We start from the raw sequence: 13713 nt of genomic DNA, 5'->3' as shown, positions 1-13713 counted from the left end.
CTCAAAACCAGAGGGAATCAGAATTTCCATGGTCAGAGAATCACAGAACTAGAAAGGATCTTAAGAGGTTGTTACCTAATTTGTTGCAGCGGAACGATGGGTCCTTGGAAACCCACTGTACTTGTCTTTTCTACTTTGGTTTTTAATTTTTTTTCATTATGGAAAGTTTTGGAAAAAAAGAGGTATACTAACCCAATACATTCACTTTGCAGATGAGAACAACCTCTCAATATGTAAAGAAATTGACCTATTCAATGCAACTGTTTATACTGGAGCTCACAAAGGAAAAAAAGAAGGATGAAACGAACCTCTAAACAACGTTTTCTCATCAATGAGACTTCAAGCAACTTCATACAAAAAAATTATTCGGCAACCTTCTTTAGCAAAAGTCTGTCGCTTTATGATTAGGGTAATAAGAGGCAGGTGTGGCTTGTGAGCAAACAGCACTGAAACACTGAAGCATAATGTAAGTTTTACGTTTGTCATTTTCTAAGCTGATATAATATAGTACTACTGGAGCTAATCCTGATTTCGAGTTTCAATTTGTGAATTTTAAAAATAATTCTATGGATAATGTTGATACTGAATATAAAATAAGCTTTTCTGGAAATAAGGAGAATTAAACCCTTCCAAATAAATGTATTCTTATCACCCAGGCACCTGGTCATTATTTTCACCTTGAAATTGTCAGGAAAAGCTAAGGTGGGAAGTTGGCATGGGATAGGGGGAGCAAGAAAAGGGCACAGCTCTTATGTGGACAAATATTATAAAGCACATTCAGACTCAGACGGAAAAAACTCAACAGAAAAAGAACTGGACTTCTGGTAATGCTGTTGCTGTCAAAATGGAACAATAATAATGAATGTGTGCTACATGTCAGAAGCAGTCCTCAATATTATCAGCAACAACCTCTTCCAGTTAGTCTTTACAAAAATCCTTCAACAATTGTTTTACAGAGAAGGAAACTCAGATTAGGAAAGGTACCAAAAGTAACCTACATAGTAAGCGCCAGAGCTGGGATTCAAATCCCAACGCAGTCTACTCAAGAAGCCACATCTTTAAGCGCTGTGCAATACTGCCTTAAAATGCATCAATATAATCAGGCAGCCATGGTGTCTGATTCCATCTTAATAAGGTGGCCTAAGATGGAGTTCAATAACGTAAATGTTTCTTTTGATTGGGGAAAAAAACTAATGGTTTGATTTTGTGGTCCTGCTTGTAGCTGTTAACACAAGCATGTAAAAGGAACCATTTCTTCCTCAACACTATGCATTCAAACCTACCAAAAGCCAAGTGAGACTGGAGATTTCAAAGGTGCTTCCAGTAGAAAAAATAATGAAAGCTGGATATGAGTTCTGCATATAAATAGCTATAAAGAAAGATTTTAAAATACAGAAACTTTTTTTCAAATCTTCTTGACTATATCTGAACTGTTCTCTATCACTTATCAAAAACACTGACTTCCAGTCTTCTCTCTAGAAAACTCTGGCCCTATGTTGCTGGTGGTGCTTCCAGACCTTGATATCTCCAGGCCCCCGTTAATCATAGAAGCACAACCAGCAATGGTCCCAACTGCCACGGCTCTTACGAAAATGCTGCACAGATTTAAAAAAAGAGGAGCCCTGTACAAACACGGTATAATGAACAAGCCGCTTTTAAATTCTCACAGGGACCAAGCTAATTTTAAAAATTATGATGTTTGGAAAAATACAGTAGTAAACAGATATAAAGACCTCAAGCTTAAAAAGAAAAAAAAAAGACCATTGAGTTACATAACCAACTTGAGTGATGCATTGAATTCAGAATCTATGTTACTGAAGTACTTGTCCTGAGACTTCATCTGGGCCAGAGAAGAAACTCCACCACCTGAGGCACATATCACATATTACTGTTGACAGTCAGACTTAGGAGGAAAAAATGAAGTCTGAGCAGAAAGCTCAGGGGATTTTTTCATACCCTGAGGTCCACTTAACCTAACAGAAAATTACTTTTTTGTTACAAAATGGAGGAGGGGAGGAGGAGATCTTAAATGGTTTAAAAAAAAAAAAAAAAGAATGTATTCCTCACTTGCATTCACATAACTAAAAAGGGTGATACCTGCTGGGATTATTCAGCATATTCAATTATAGGATTACTCACTGAGCACTGACTACCCATACCCACAGAACAGAGAGGACTGTATTTGCCTTTTCCTGAATGGAAGGAAATACTCAGCATCATTACACATATCTCAATGGTATAAGGAAACACTTCCTTTCCTGAGACAGAAGTCTTGTCTGCTGCCTCTGAGCATGTGTGTATGTGTTTTAACATCCACCACTTCTACACATGTACATTTGTATGTATGATTATGTCATATTCACATATATTTGAGAATTCAAAAAAACAGGAAAAAGATCACTATGCCCATTTTTCTTCTGGAAGAAAAACAAAGCTAAGTGACATCTGTCAACAAGGAAGCCACTCCAAGAAGCACTCTGTGATACAGTGAGAAGGGAGGATATAACCTTGGCCTCTTGGCTCCTACTTACAAACACACCTCCCCGACTCTCAACGTTTTAAAGTTGACAATGCCTCTCATGTTTGATTGGGTGCTATTCTCACCCTAATTATCCTAGCTATGCACAAAGTTAGATGCACTTCTTTATAAACACTTTTAAATTTAAAAGTATAACTCACTTGTTTTCTGAGAATTTTAGAACATTCAAGTGAATGAGGAGCTAAGGGGAATTGCAAAGGGGGGAACTGCTATTCTGACTAAAGTCAAAAAGTTAACGCCAGTCCAAACCAAGGAGGCAGCACACTTTTCCTATCAAGTCCCTGATTGATGACAAAGTGTGGATATGGGTCCACACTTCAGCTTCCACCCAGGAAAACCATTTCCTGTTGCCATGGGTTACAAGGATGAGTCACTTGCAGCCCTCCAGACAACTTGAGAGATGTCTTATACCAATGTCAGAATTAACAAAATACATTCCTGGTAATTAGTAGTGCTCAGCAATACAGTCTATTAAAATATCAAAAATATCTATTAATCCCTTGAGATGAAAATGTGGACTTGAGGTAAGTAAACTTGAGGGATATTTTTCCTATTATAAAACAGATAACATTCCCAACCTTTCATTAAGTGATCCATATAAACATACAATCACAAGGAGGAGAAAACTGTTTTAGGATCAATGTACTATAAGTAAGAGTAATTTATGTCTTGTCACTAACATACCTTTTAACCTCAGATCACACTGGCTTAGTCAGAACAGGCTTTATATTAAATCCTTTACATACACACACACACACACACACACACACACACACACGCAATCACATCAAAACACTAAATGTCCAGGAGGGCAAGCCATCTCTTAAACTAAAGAACAACAACAAAAATGAACATTTTATTATGCACACAATTAATTACACATTCAAGTTCCAAGCAGCGTGCTAGGATCTTGTAAATGTGTCAGGAGCAACCCACCATACCCAAAGAATGCCAAAAATCAGAAGACAGGTGCAAGCAATCACGTAGGACCATTACTACTATCAGCATTCACTAGAAGAAAATGTTGTAGGGAAAAACATGCTTTTCAGATATCACTGGCAAGGAGATTTAAGTCTTTTGTAAATATTCATCTGAACAGCATAAATACGACCCCAGATCCGAAAAGTATCAGGTACAGATTTAAGCAGAGGAAAATCCATTTAAAACAGCTGCAGCTTCTTAATTGGCTAAAAACAAAGACACTGTGAGGTGGCGTGGCAATATTTATCTTTTCTTGGTTTCGGTATAGTTTCCATTATACCAGTTTCTCTTCTTCCCGACTGATTCTCTCCTCCAAGATCCTTTATTCTATATTAAAAGTTGAATTTAAAAACAAATGTGCAGACAAAGGAAAAGGAGGCAAGGGGGGCTCTCTAAAAACTGAGACCTTTTTCTGTATAAACTATGAACACCGCTGAAACAGTGGAGGAAAATCATTGCTGAATATTGTTTTCACCCCTGAAATATTTTGACCTCAGGAAAACTTGAGAGCATAACAAGTAGATCTTTTGAGAAACAAAGGAAATCCATATAAATCCTATTTCTGGTAAAAATTGAAGTCATCCTTTTCTCCCTTTGTTTTCACATGATACAGACATCTTAAGTTTCAAAGAAAAATAAAACCATGGTGAAAATCACTTCAACATAAACAAGGTTGAATGGGTTCTATACTACATAGGGGCTCTGTTTTCAAGTAAGTTTAACTTATACCTACTCAGTATGGTTATACACATGCTAAGAACCAAAAGCAAAAATCTCATTTTATTGGATTTTCATGTCTTCAGTACTGAAGTCTGAATCTAGCTATGTATTTTACACTAGAGTTGCTACGCCTTTTCTATTCTTTGGCAGGTCCCAATGTCCTGGCCCCCTACTTGATTTTCTTACCCAGCCTGGAGTTTCGGAAGCAAGCCTCTGAACCTTAGTTATGCTCTATCGACTCATTGTAGGGACTAAGAAGCGCAAAACTGAATGAGGTTTAAAGAGGAGATAATTAAGGTAATAGAAGTTGCATGTTCCTAATCAACTGGGAGAAGAAAACACACCTGTCTCTCGGTTCTCCTAAAATTAAATATCAAAGAGGGAAGAGTCTATCAGTCTAAGAGGGAAGTTCCTCGAGAAGAAAACTAGGGGTTTAAAAAAAAAAAAAGATTTCTTTACACCCATGGCTTATGTGGATTTAAAACATAAGCAGTCCTTACAATACACGTCCTCCTGCGAGCACGGAAGCGAGCTGCAGAACTCTGATTCTGACATACAGACGCCCAGCTCAGAACGCATTTCTGCAGAATCAAGGGAGATCAATAGACTCAGGAAACAAATATGTTGATGGATGAAGACGAGTCGGGAAACGACCAGGTTGAGGTGGCCACGCTGCAGGTTTCACCGCTCTTCCCATGTTGGAAAAACCAAAGGTTACAAACCATTCCCCTCGCTTTTAAGAGGGAAAGGAGAAAGGGAAACGAGAGGAGGGGAGGGGGGAGAGATAAGGAAGGGAAGATAATGGAGCCAGCGATGAGAAAAGGAAGAAAGAAATGGGAAGAGGGGGAAGAGAAAGAGAGAAACCCGGAGAGGGCGGGGGAGTAGGAAGGGAAGCTATGATGCATGGACGCTCGCCAGCCACCCAGCCGAGCGCTCCAACGCCCCCCAAGCCTGCGTCCCTCGCTCGCCCGTCTGGAGACGCGGGGCTCCCCGGTACCGCAGCCCTAGGGCTGACAGCCCTCCCCGCGACCCCTGCACGGCGCACCCAGCGCCCAAATGCCCAAAGTAGCCCGCCGGAGCCCAGCCACCCGAGCCCGCCACTCCCTGGACCGCGCTGGCCGCCCACCCCCGCCCCTACTTCTCCCCGCGCCCCCATCACTAGTCTCAGGGAAAAAGCCAGCGAGAGAACAGAGATGGGAAAAATCAAAGGGGAGAGGGGGGGGGCGACCAAGAAAAAATTATATACATATTATACAATTATATGTAATATATATATTTAAATAAGGTGCTCGTGGGTCCTGGGGGAGCAGCAGGGGAGGAGACCCGTGGAAGGCACCTGGGAAGGAGCACGCTGTTGCAAATACCCCGGGCTGCGTGGGGCTGGGCGACTGTCCACAAAAGGAAGTTTGGAGGGAGCGCAGCCGTTTGCCAGGGGAGAGGACGAGATCCGAGCGTTACCTGACTGAGGTCAAGCCGGCGGGCCGCGGAGATCCTCAGGTTTGCGATCCTGAGCCACTTGATCAGGTTACTATGGAAATCGTCTTAAGGAGGAGGGCGGGGGGGAAAGCCAGCAGCCAGGCACATCCTCGTCACCCCCGAAGGGAGCCGCCGGGGCCGCCGAGCGCGGACGCGGGACCGGGCGCGGCGCCTCTGCCGGCCCGGCTCGCTCTTTCTTCGCTCCTCGGCCGGGCCGCGCCTCCCCGCCCCGCGCCGCCGCCGCCGAGCAGCCCGCGGGCCGAGCGAGCCCTCCGCGGCGCGCAGCCGGGAGCGGGAGCGCGAGCGAGCCGCCGCCTGCCGGCCTGGGCGCCGGGCGGCGCTGTCTCCCGGCCGCGCAGCTGGAATTTAAAGAGACAGGCGCGGCGCGAGGTCGGGGCCGCGGCCCGCGAGAGCGGCACACCGGGCGCCCGCCGCCTGCGCCCCCGCCCAGCGGCCCGAGCCAGCCCTGCGAGAAAAGTTTTCTGCGGGGACGTCTGGGGGAGCGCCTGAAACCGGCCCCGGCCTCCTCTCCCGAATGCAGAACACAGGCTGCAAGCAGAGTGATAGGGATTTTTTTTTTCCCCTCCCTGGGAGACTAGCGGGGAAATGATTTGTATGCTCAACAAGTCATGCACCTATTTTCAGCAGCGCTCGTTTCTGTCCTTGTGCAGCGACTTTTTTCAATGAAAGCACCAAGAGACAAATGGAGGGGGTCACTCCTCCTTTTATGTCAGACTCTAAGCGGAGCCGCATGGGTTTGGAAGGAAGGTGGTGGCGGGAAGATATAGCTGTCAAATATCTTGAAAAAAAAAATAATTTTTATTTTTCTCCTCCTCTCAGCTAGCGAAGCACCTCCCTTTCCCTTCCCTCCCAGCCGTGGAGAATACGCACGAAGGTAGAATCCAACCTCTGGTCCAGCATTATCCGACAAATTACATTGCTGCTGGCACCTTTTCTCTATAGCGATGGATGTGTCTATCAGAAAGAAACATCTAGTCTGGCTGGCCCTCTTCAATGCCTAGTGGAAAACCAGTTTTCATTGGGCAGTTCTCACACTGCTATTGTAAATAAGGTTCAGATTTGTGCTATTCCCAACATACAGCCCAGGTAGAAGGTGTTTATAAATTAGATGGTGTAACGCCACCATGGATGTACGAGTACCAGAGAAATTATGATCCAATTTATTTTACTATTCTAACCACTACCTTTCACTGCTTTATATATAGTAAACAGCCATTGTGGTACAGTTCCACAATGGGGAATAAAAAGCATGGGGATAAAAAACAAGGAGACCCTCCCTGTGGTCTTGTCCAAATCAATCAAGCGGATTTCACAGTTACCCTTGCAAAGAGTAGCAGATACTCCATAAACAGGGATGGCACTCTATCGGGTTGGAAGAATGTATTGTCAGAAGGACTGAATCCAGTCAGTCTAGATTATCAACAGCTTGTGGGCAGGAGATATGAATCCTTCTCTTAGACCTTACACATTCTCAGAAGCCCAGCACTCAGCAAGGATGCTACATTCTAACTCGAGTCTTAAATTTCTTCCCTGTCTCTCCCTATGGACTTACCTCCAGTACTGACACCTGTTCCGTGCATCCATTATGCTCTTTTACCCTGCTTTCAGAGTGAGCCTGCAAAAAACAGTAGTCTTATCTAAATCCTCCCGTAGTTCCCCATTTCCTTCAGGGGAATAACCAAATTTTTTACTGTGGCATAGTACAGGGCTTCTCAAACTTTATCATGCATCAAAATGATAACCAGAAGCGCTTATTAAACAAAGATTTCTAGGCCCTGTTCAACTTTTCCTCTTTAATGGGTTTAGGGTGGGGCAGAAGAATCTGTAGTCCTGACAAGATCCCAGCTGATGCACCTGGGACCCATCCTTTTAAAACCATCTTTTATGATGTAGCCCCTGCCTGCTCCTCCTGCTTCATCCTTTACACCTACCCTGCATTTGCTAAGCTGGTCAAACTTACCGATGCCATGCTTTCTCAAACATTCGCTGGTTTCTGCCAGGAATTCCTTCCCCCACTTTCCCCACATCCCCCATCACATCTGATAACTTGCTCAACCAGAAAACTCAGGTCCTTCAGGATGCCTCCCTAAGCACTCGTGGGTCCCACATCTGAGTTTACACCACTCCTTGTGCTGCCAGTGCCCGCTTTTCACACCTTAGGTATAACAACTGCACATTTGTCTGCTTCCTCACTAGACTGGCTGTGCTAAGGGCAGGGACGATAGCTTACTTATTACCTCATCCCCAAGTCCTTAGCACACTGGCCAAGATATTGCAGCTCAATAAATGTGGAGGCGGATAGGGAGAGATAAGGAGAGGAAGATGGACACCATTTTTCATTGTGATGATGGTAAAGACAAAAGACCAAGTGACATAAAGGAAGTAGTAATTCCCTGGTTGCTCAGTTGGTAAAGAATCTGCCTGCAATGCAAGAGACCTGGGTTTGATCCCTGGGTCAGGAAGATCCCCTGGAGAAGGGAATGGCAACCCAGTCCAGTATTCTTTCGTGGAGAATTCCATGGGCAGAGGACTCTGGTGACCTACTGTCTGTGGGGTCTCAAAGAGTCAGACACAATTGAGTGACTAACGCACACAATAATATTAGAAAGGCGGGGGTCGGGAGAATATTTCTGAACTTCTAGCATGTATCAGATGCTGGGATAAATACTTTGCATGTCTGCTATCATAAACAATGTTTGTATCTCCCCAAAATTTGTATGTTGAAACCTAATCTGCAGTGTGATGGTATCTGAAGATGACGACTTTGGGGAGGGCATTAGGTCATGAGGATAGTGCCTCAGAAGTGGAATTTAGTGTCTGTGTGAGATTCCAGAGAGTTCCCTCGGCCCTTTCTCCACAGGAGGACACAGTGAGAAGATGGTCATCTGTGACCTAGGAAGTTTGTCCCCACCCAGCACCAAATCTGGCTTCTTGATCTTGGACTCAGCAGCCTCCAGAACTGTGAGAAATGAACATTTGTCATTTAAACAACCTTGGATATTCTTGTTAGAGCAGGCAGATACTCTTACCTTTCCTATTCCTCAAAGCTACCCTGCAAGATAAACATTACCCGAAAGCTCAGGCGAGGAAAAGTGAGGTCACTTGCTTAACATCACACAAATGTTTGGTGGCTCTTGTGGAGCGAAGGGAGGGAGCTTATGCTTCACTGCCAGCACCACAAAGACAGCTTACCACAGGTATGATGTGTTTAATTTATATCTAAATATTCATGGGTTTTTGTTATTTTGATGAATGCCGCTTGATCTCTCACTCCTCTTCCCATCAGAAGGGACTCTGCCTCAAGGGCTGAGGCCTCAAAGGCTTTACTGATCCTCCCGTGACTCAGCGGTCCACTGAGGCGAGGGGCTTCTCTGACTGCTAGATATCATCTCTGTGAGGCCGTACTCAACCTATGTGTGGTATCCTTCATGTTATATAAATTTGTAACCAACCAACCAAACCAGACAGGTAAACATCCATTATGGTGACAGGGCCAGAGTTCTTCACTTGCCGTTCTTTCCACTATACTACATTTTTATTATAATAGAGGTAAACATTAACTAGCAAGGAAATATGTGAATATTAAAGATATGGTAGATAAAATTATTTGTACTCCCTCTTTTATATTTAACAGAAGTGAGATTTTTCAAAAAGTAGATTTTATAGACATTTGCGATAAGGCTTCAATGAAAAGTTCAGCTAATGTGTTATAAATAAACCAACTCTCAGAGCTCATAAAACGAGTGTAAATTTGGGAACCATACAAGGACAGAATAAATTAGTACCTCTTTATAGGAATGTTCGTTTTCCATGAATGTTGTCCTTTATGTAGGATTATGCTAAAATCATGACATTCTTACAGCTAGAAGGTATCTTTAGGGCAGTAGTTCACATGTTAGCTGCATAGTAAAGTCACTTCTGGAGCATTCAAATAACTCAATGCCCATGCTGCATCTGGAAGCAATTGTATCAGAACCTCCAGGATTGGTATCCAGGCATTAAGAGTGCTGAAATCCACCAGGTAATTCTAATGGACAAGCAGGATTGAGGACCACGTCTGAGACGATCTGCAGCAGACTCCAGTCGTGGCCACTCCTTAGAATCCCCTGGGAAATGTTAAAAGCCACCAAGCCCAGACCCACCTATAGAGACTCTGATTTGGTTTAGCTGGGGCCCAGTCCTTTCTGCAGCTAAAAGCAACCCCAGGGGAGTCTAATGTTGTGCTCTGTTTGAGGATTATGGTCTTATACCAACGGTTCTCAACACAGAGTCCTCAGAACAGCACCAGAGGCATCACCTGGAAACCTGCTGGACATGCAGACTCTCACTCCCACCCCAGATCTGTCGAGTCGGAAATGCTCCTGGTGGGATCCAGAACGTGGTCTTTCCACAAGTCCTCCTGGTTACTCTGATGTGCACTAAAGTGTGGGACCACTGCCTTACAACTTGGGCTTCCCTCCTGGCTCAGTGGTAAAGAACCCACCTGCCAATGCAGGAGATGTGGGTTCGATCCCTGAGTTGGGAAGATCCCCCTGGAGAAGCAACCCACTCCAGTATTCTTGCCTGGAGAATTCCAGGGATAGTGGAGCCTGACAGGCTAGATAGAGTCCATGGGGGTCACAAAGAGTTAAAGACAGTTGAGCATGCATGCACGCACCAACATACCTTACAACATGGTATTAAATGCCATCATTCTCCCTTGGAATTAAGAACTCAGCGTTACCTTCAGTAAGCATCTATTGAATCCCTACCATGGTGGTTCTAACAAGTTTCCAGGTCATACTGATGTTGTAGGATCAGGGATCACAGTTTGAGAACCACTGTCCTATTATGTCCCCAGCCCTGTAACTAAGCATTAATAATCCTGAGATTTGTTTTCAAAAGGAATCTGTCCCAAAATAAAACCAATGTGTATGGCTCCATCAAGCTTATTATGATTATTCTTGATTCCCTAAGAATCAATAAAAAAAAAAGTAAGGAAGATCATGTAATACATACTTTTTAACCTACTTTGAATTACCAGATCAGAAAAAACCTTTGGCATTCAGCACTAAAAGCTATGGGCACCATGTTAATGAATGTGATTGGAAAGAGTTCCTGTATTGGATTGCAGAAAAACCCCAGGAAAACGAAAAGAAAGAAAAGACAGTCCCTATCTCCTCAAACCAAAGCACCAGGTCCAGGGCATAAGAAAACTGCTGGTGAAAATTTTGCCCTCTCTGGCTACACATATGAGCCGATTTGCCTTCCCAAAGAGGCTACTCTTCTTCCTGTAATTGCTTGAAGAAGAAAGAAAAACCTGTTCATTCTCAAAAAGCAAAACAAAAAAGAAACTTCTTAGTGCCTTGGTGTAAATGTAGCTGTATAAACTTGGTCCATCCTAATCCACAGCGTTAAAAGAACCCCCATTCCCACAGCCTGGGCTGCTTTCCAGGGAAAAGCACAGAAGTGCAGGTCACTGAAAGAGAGCACTGTGTCACTAATCTTTGCCTCTAGTCAGGCAGCCAAAGAAAACCCCCAACCAGAGCACTCAAAAGAAGACACCCCGGACCGTGAAATCTCCTTTCATCCTTTGAGCTGCTTGAATTGATTTCAAGCTACTAACCTGGATCCTTGAGGGAGGATCTTTTGGGGATAAGCTTTTTATTTTTTTATTTTTTAATAGTATGAGACCCTGCTTCTGCTTGGCAATTGCTTTTGAAAATTTCCGAAATAGACTGCTAAACTGCATTTTCTTTCTAAGACTACTTTAGGATCAATGGCATTTCTCTGCTTTAACAGATGAGAGCTCCAGGGAGAAGATCCTGAAAGAGCTCCCAGATGCCTGCCGAAACCTCCGGTGCTGAGTTACTGACAAGAGAAAAGCCTTTCTAAGAGTGAGCTACCAGCCTGTGTTTGCCTGTGCTCTTTCAAATAGCCACATTGTTAATTACTACATCGGCCACTGAACCACTTACTCTCCAAAGGTCTTAAAGTTTGAATGAAGTTTCCTCCTATCAAGGCTGGAGGAAATAATAGTCTTCACCACACAGCAAAATGTCACCTAGATTTCTTTTTTTTAAGGCATATATACTTAAATAAGCAATGCAGCTCTGAGAAATGTAACTAAGTTGCCTAGATGAACAGCAGGAAGTGGCCTTTAGAAATATCATTTGGGAGGGAGGGAAATGTAAGGGAACAAAAAGTAAAAAGATGATGAAAAGAAAGGGCATGTAAGAATAGTTGGGAAGGCAGTTGCTGTGAATGGCAAGACAACCTTCATTGGGAGACTGTCAGTTTCAGAGAAACAGCTGGGATGTTTCATTAGGGAGTAGATCTCTTTGGGAAAAATAATAAAAAGCTACATTTTCAAATCAGAGGACTGTTAAAAATAGATTACTACCTGAATTTGAAAGTAGCTGTGAGGTTACATAAGAGAATATCCCTGTTCTTAGGAGATTTCACCTGACGTGACACTGAAACAGCTATAAAAATAATAATAAGTGCTTATGTAAGAATAAAAATGTTTCTTATTCTTATATAAGAATATGAATGTCTTATCTTTATATAAGAATAAGAATATGATCATTTAGGAGGATGGGATTAACATATACATACTACTATATATAAAATAGATAACCAGCAAGGACCTACTGTATAGCACAGGGAATTATACTCAATATTTTATAATACCCTACAAGGGAAGAGTCTGAAAAGAAATATATATATGCATATATACATATATCTGAGTCACCATGCCATACATCTGAAATTAGCACAATATTTTAAATCAACTACAACAATACTTCAATTTTAAAAAAGTTTAAGACTTATGTTTTATATACGGAGAAAGAATACAAATGTGATGAACATTAATGAAAGGTGTATGTAGGTGAATCTAAGTAATTTGTAGTAGACGTATAACTTCTCTGCAGATTTGCAACTTTTTCAAAACAAAAAGTGTAATTAAAAAAGAAGAGATTAATGAAATTTCTGCAAAGTAAGCGACTCAAAGGAACAATACAAAAAGAGTTTACAATGAGGATGCTGAAAATAGATTCTTAGTCTCTTCTAAACACCATTAGGAGATTGGCAACGTGTTCCCCCTCATAGGACTATTACTGTCATTAGAGATGAGGCAAACACATTTTAGCACATCATATCTTGCAAGTAATCAGAACGCTAGTCTGTACCATGGTGACCTTTGAATATTCTGCAAATTGATTTCCAAGCCATTCCTGTTCCTTCTTGTTTATAGCCTTGGTTACCTAGAAGACAATGAGCAAGACTGACCAGCTGTGAGGCCTGCATTTCCTGGCTCATCAACACTCAATCACATTTCTCTCTCTCCCAGAGGCCTCATGACAACCCTTATGGTTGGTCAGGAGAGCCACAGCCCCGAGAACCTTCAGTACGGTCAGATTTAAGAGCTACAAGCAGTTGAGTGAACCCCTCAGAGGTACCCACTACAACACCAGGACCAGTACATTTATACTTTTCTGTATTCCAAACTAAGAGTAGAATTCCAAACCTTGCTTCCCAGGTGGCACTAGTGGTAAAGAACCTGCTTGCCAATGCAGGAGCTATAAGAGACCTGGGTTTGATCCCTGGGTCAGGAAGATCCCCTGAAGAAGGAAATGGCAACTCACTCCAGTTTTCTTGCCTGGAAAATCCCATGGACAAAGGAACCTGTTGGGTTATAGTCCATAGGGTCTCAAAGAGTCAGACACAACTGAAGCAACTTAGCAGACAATGTAAAGTGAACATAACCCTTGAAACCATGATATGTCCAGATTATTCATATATTTTCCTATCATTAAATCATCTTACCTGTTGTTTCCATGAACTTTTAACCCACAAAAATGTCCTTCCATATGCTAAATCTTCATGGATGCTGACCCCAGTGACCCATGCTAAAGTTTCCTTAAAAATTCTTACAAAAAAGCAATCCCAAACCCTGAATCACACCCAGATCATTAAATAAGAAGTCAGCACCT

General features: G+C 42.8%; 1 protein-coding gene and 1 long non-coding RNA gene across 2 annotated transcripts in view; one reads left to right on the top strand and one right to left on the bottom strand.

The window, feature by feature from the left end:
- The window catches only part of NAV3 (neuron navigator 3), a 902555-nt gene extending 896476 nt beyond the window's left edge, over positions 1-6079 (bottom strand). The window contains exon 1 of the mRNA XM_086398822.1: positions 5699-6079. The gene's annotated coding sequence lies outside the window, so the exon portion shown is untranslated. The remainder of the gene's footprint in view (positions 1-5698) is intronic.
- A 2311-nt stretch (positions 6080-8390) lies between these two features.
- LOC147371294 (uncharacterized) lies at positions 8391-11774 on the top strand. Its single transcript, XR_015163429.1, has 2 exons — positions 8391-8698; positions 11519-11774. It is a non-coding gene; the product is annotated as an uncharacterized LOC147371294 (long non-coding RNA).
- Positions 11775-13713: the final 1939 nt, after the last annotated feature.

This window comes from Bos grunniens, chromosome 5 (genome assembly GCF_055505025.1).
Source record: "Bos grunniens cultivar Pamir isolate PY7600 chromosome 5, Bosgru_T2T1.0, whole genome shotgun sequence".
NCBI lineage: Eukaryota > Metazoa > Chordata > Mammalia > Artiodactyla > Bovidae > Bos > Bos grunniens.
This window is presented reverse-complemented; position numbering and strand designations above follow the sequence as displayed.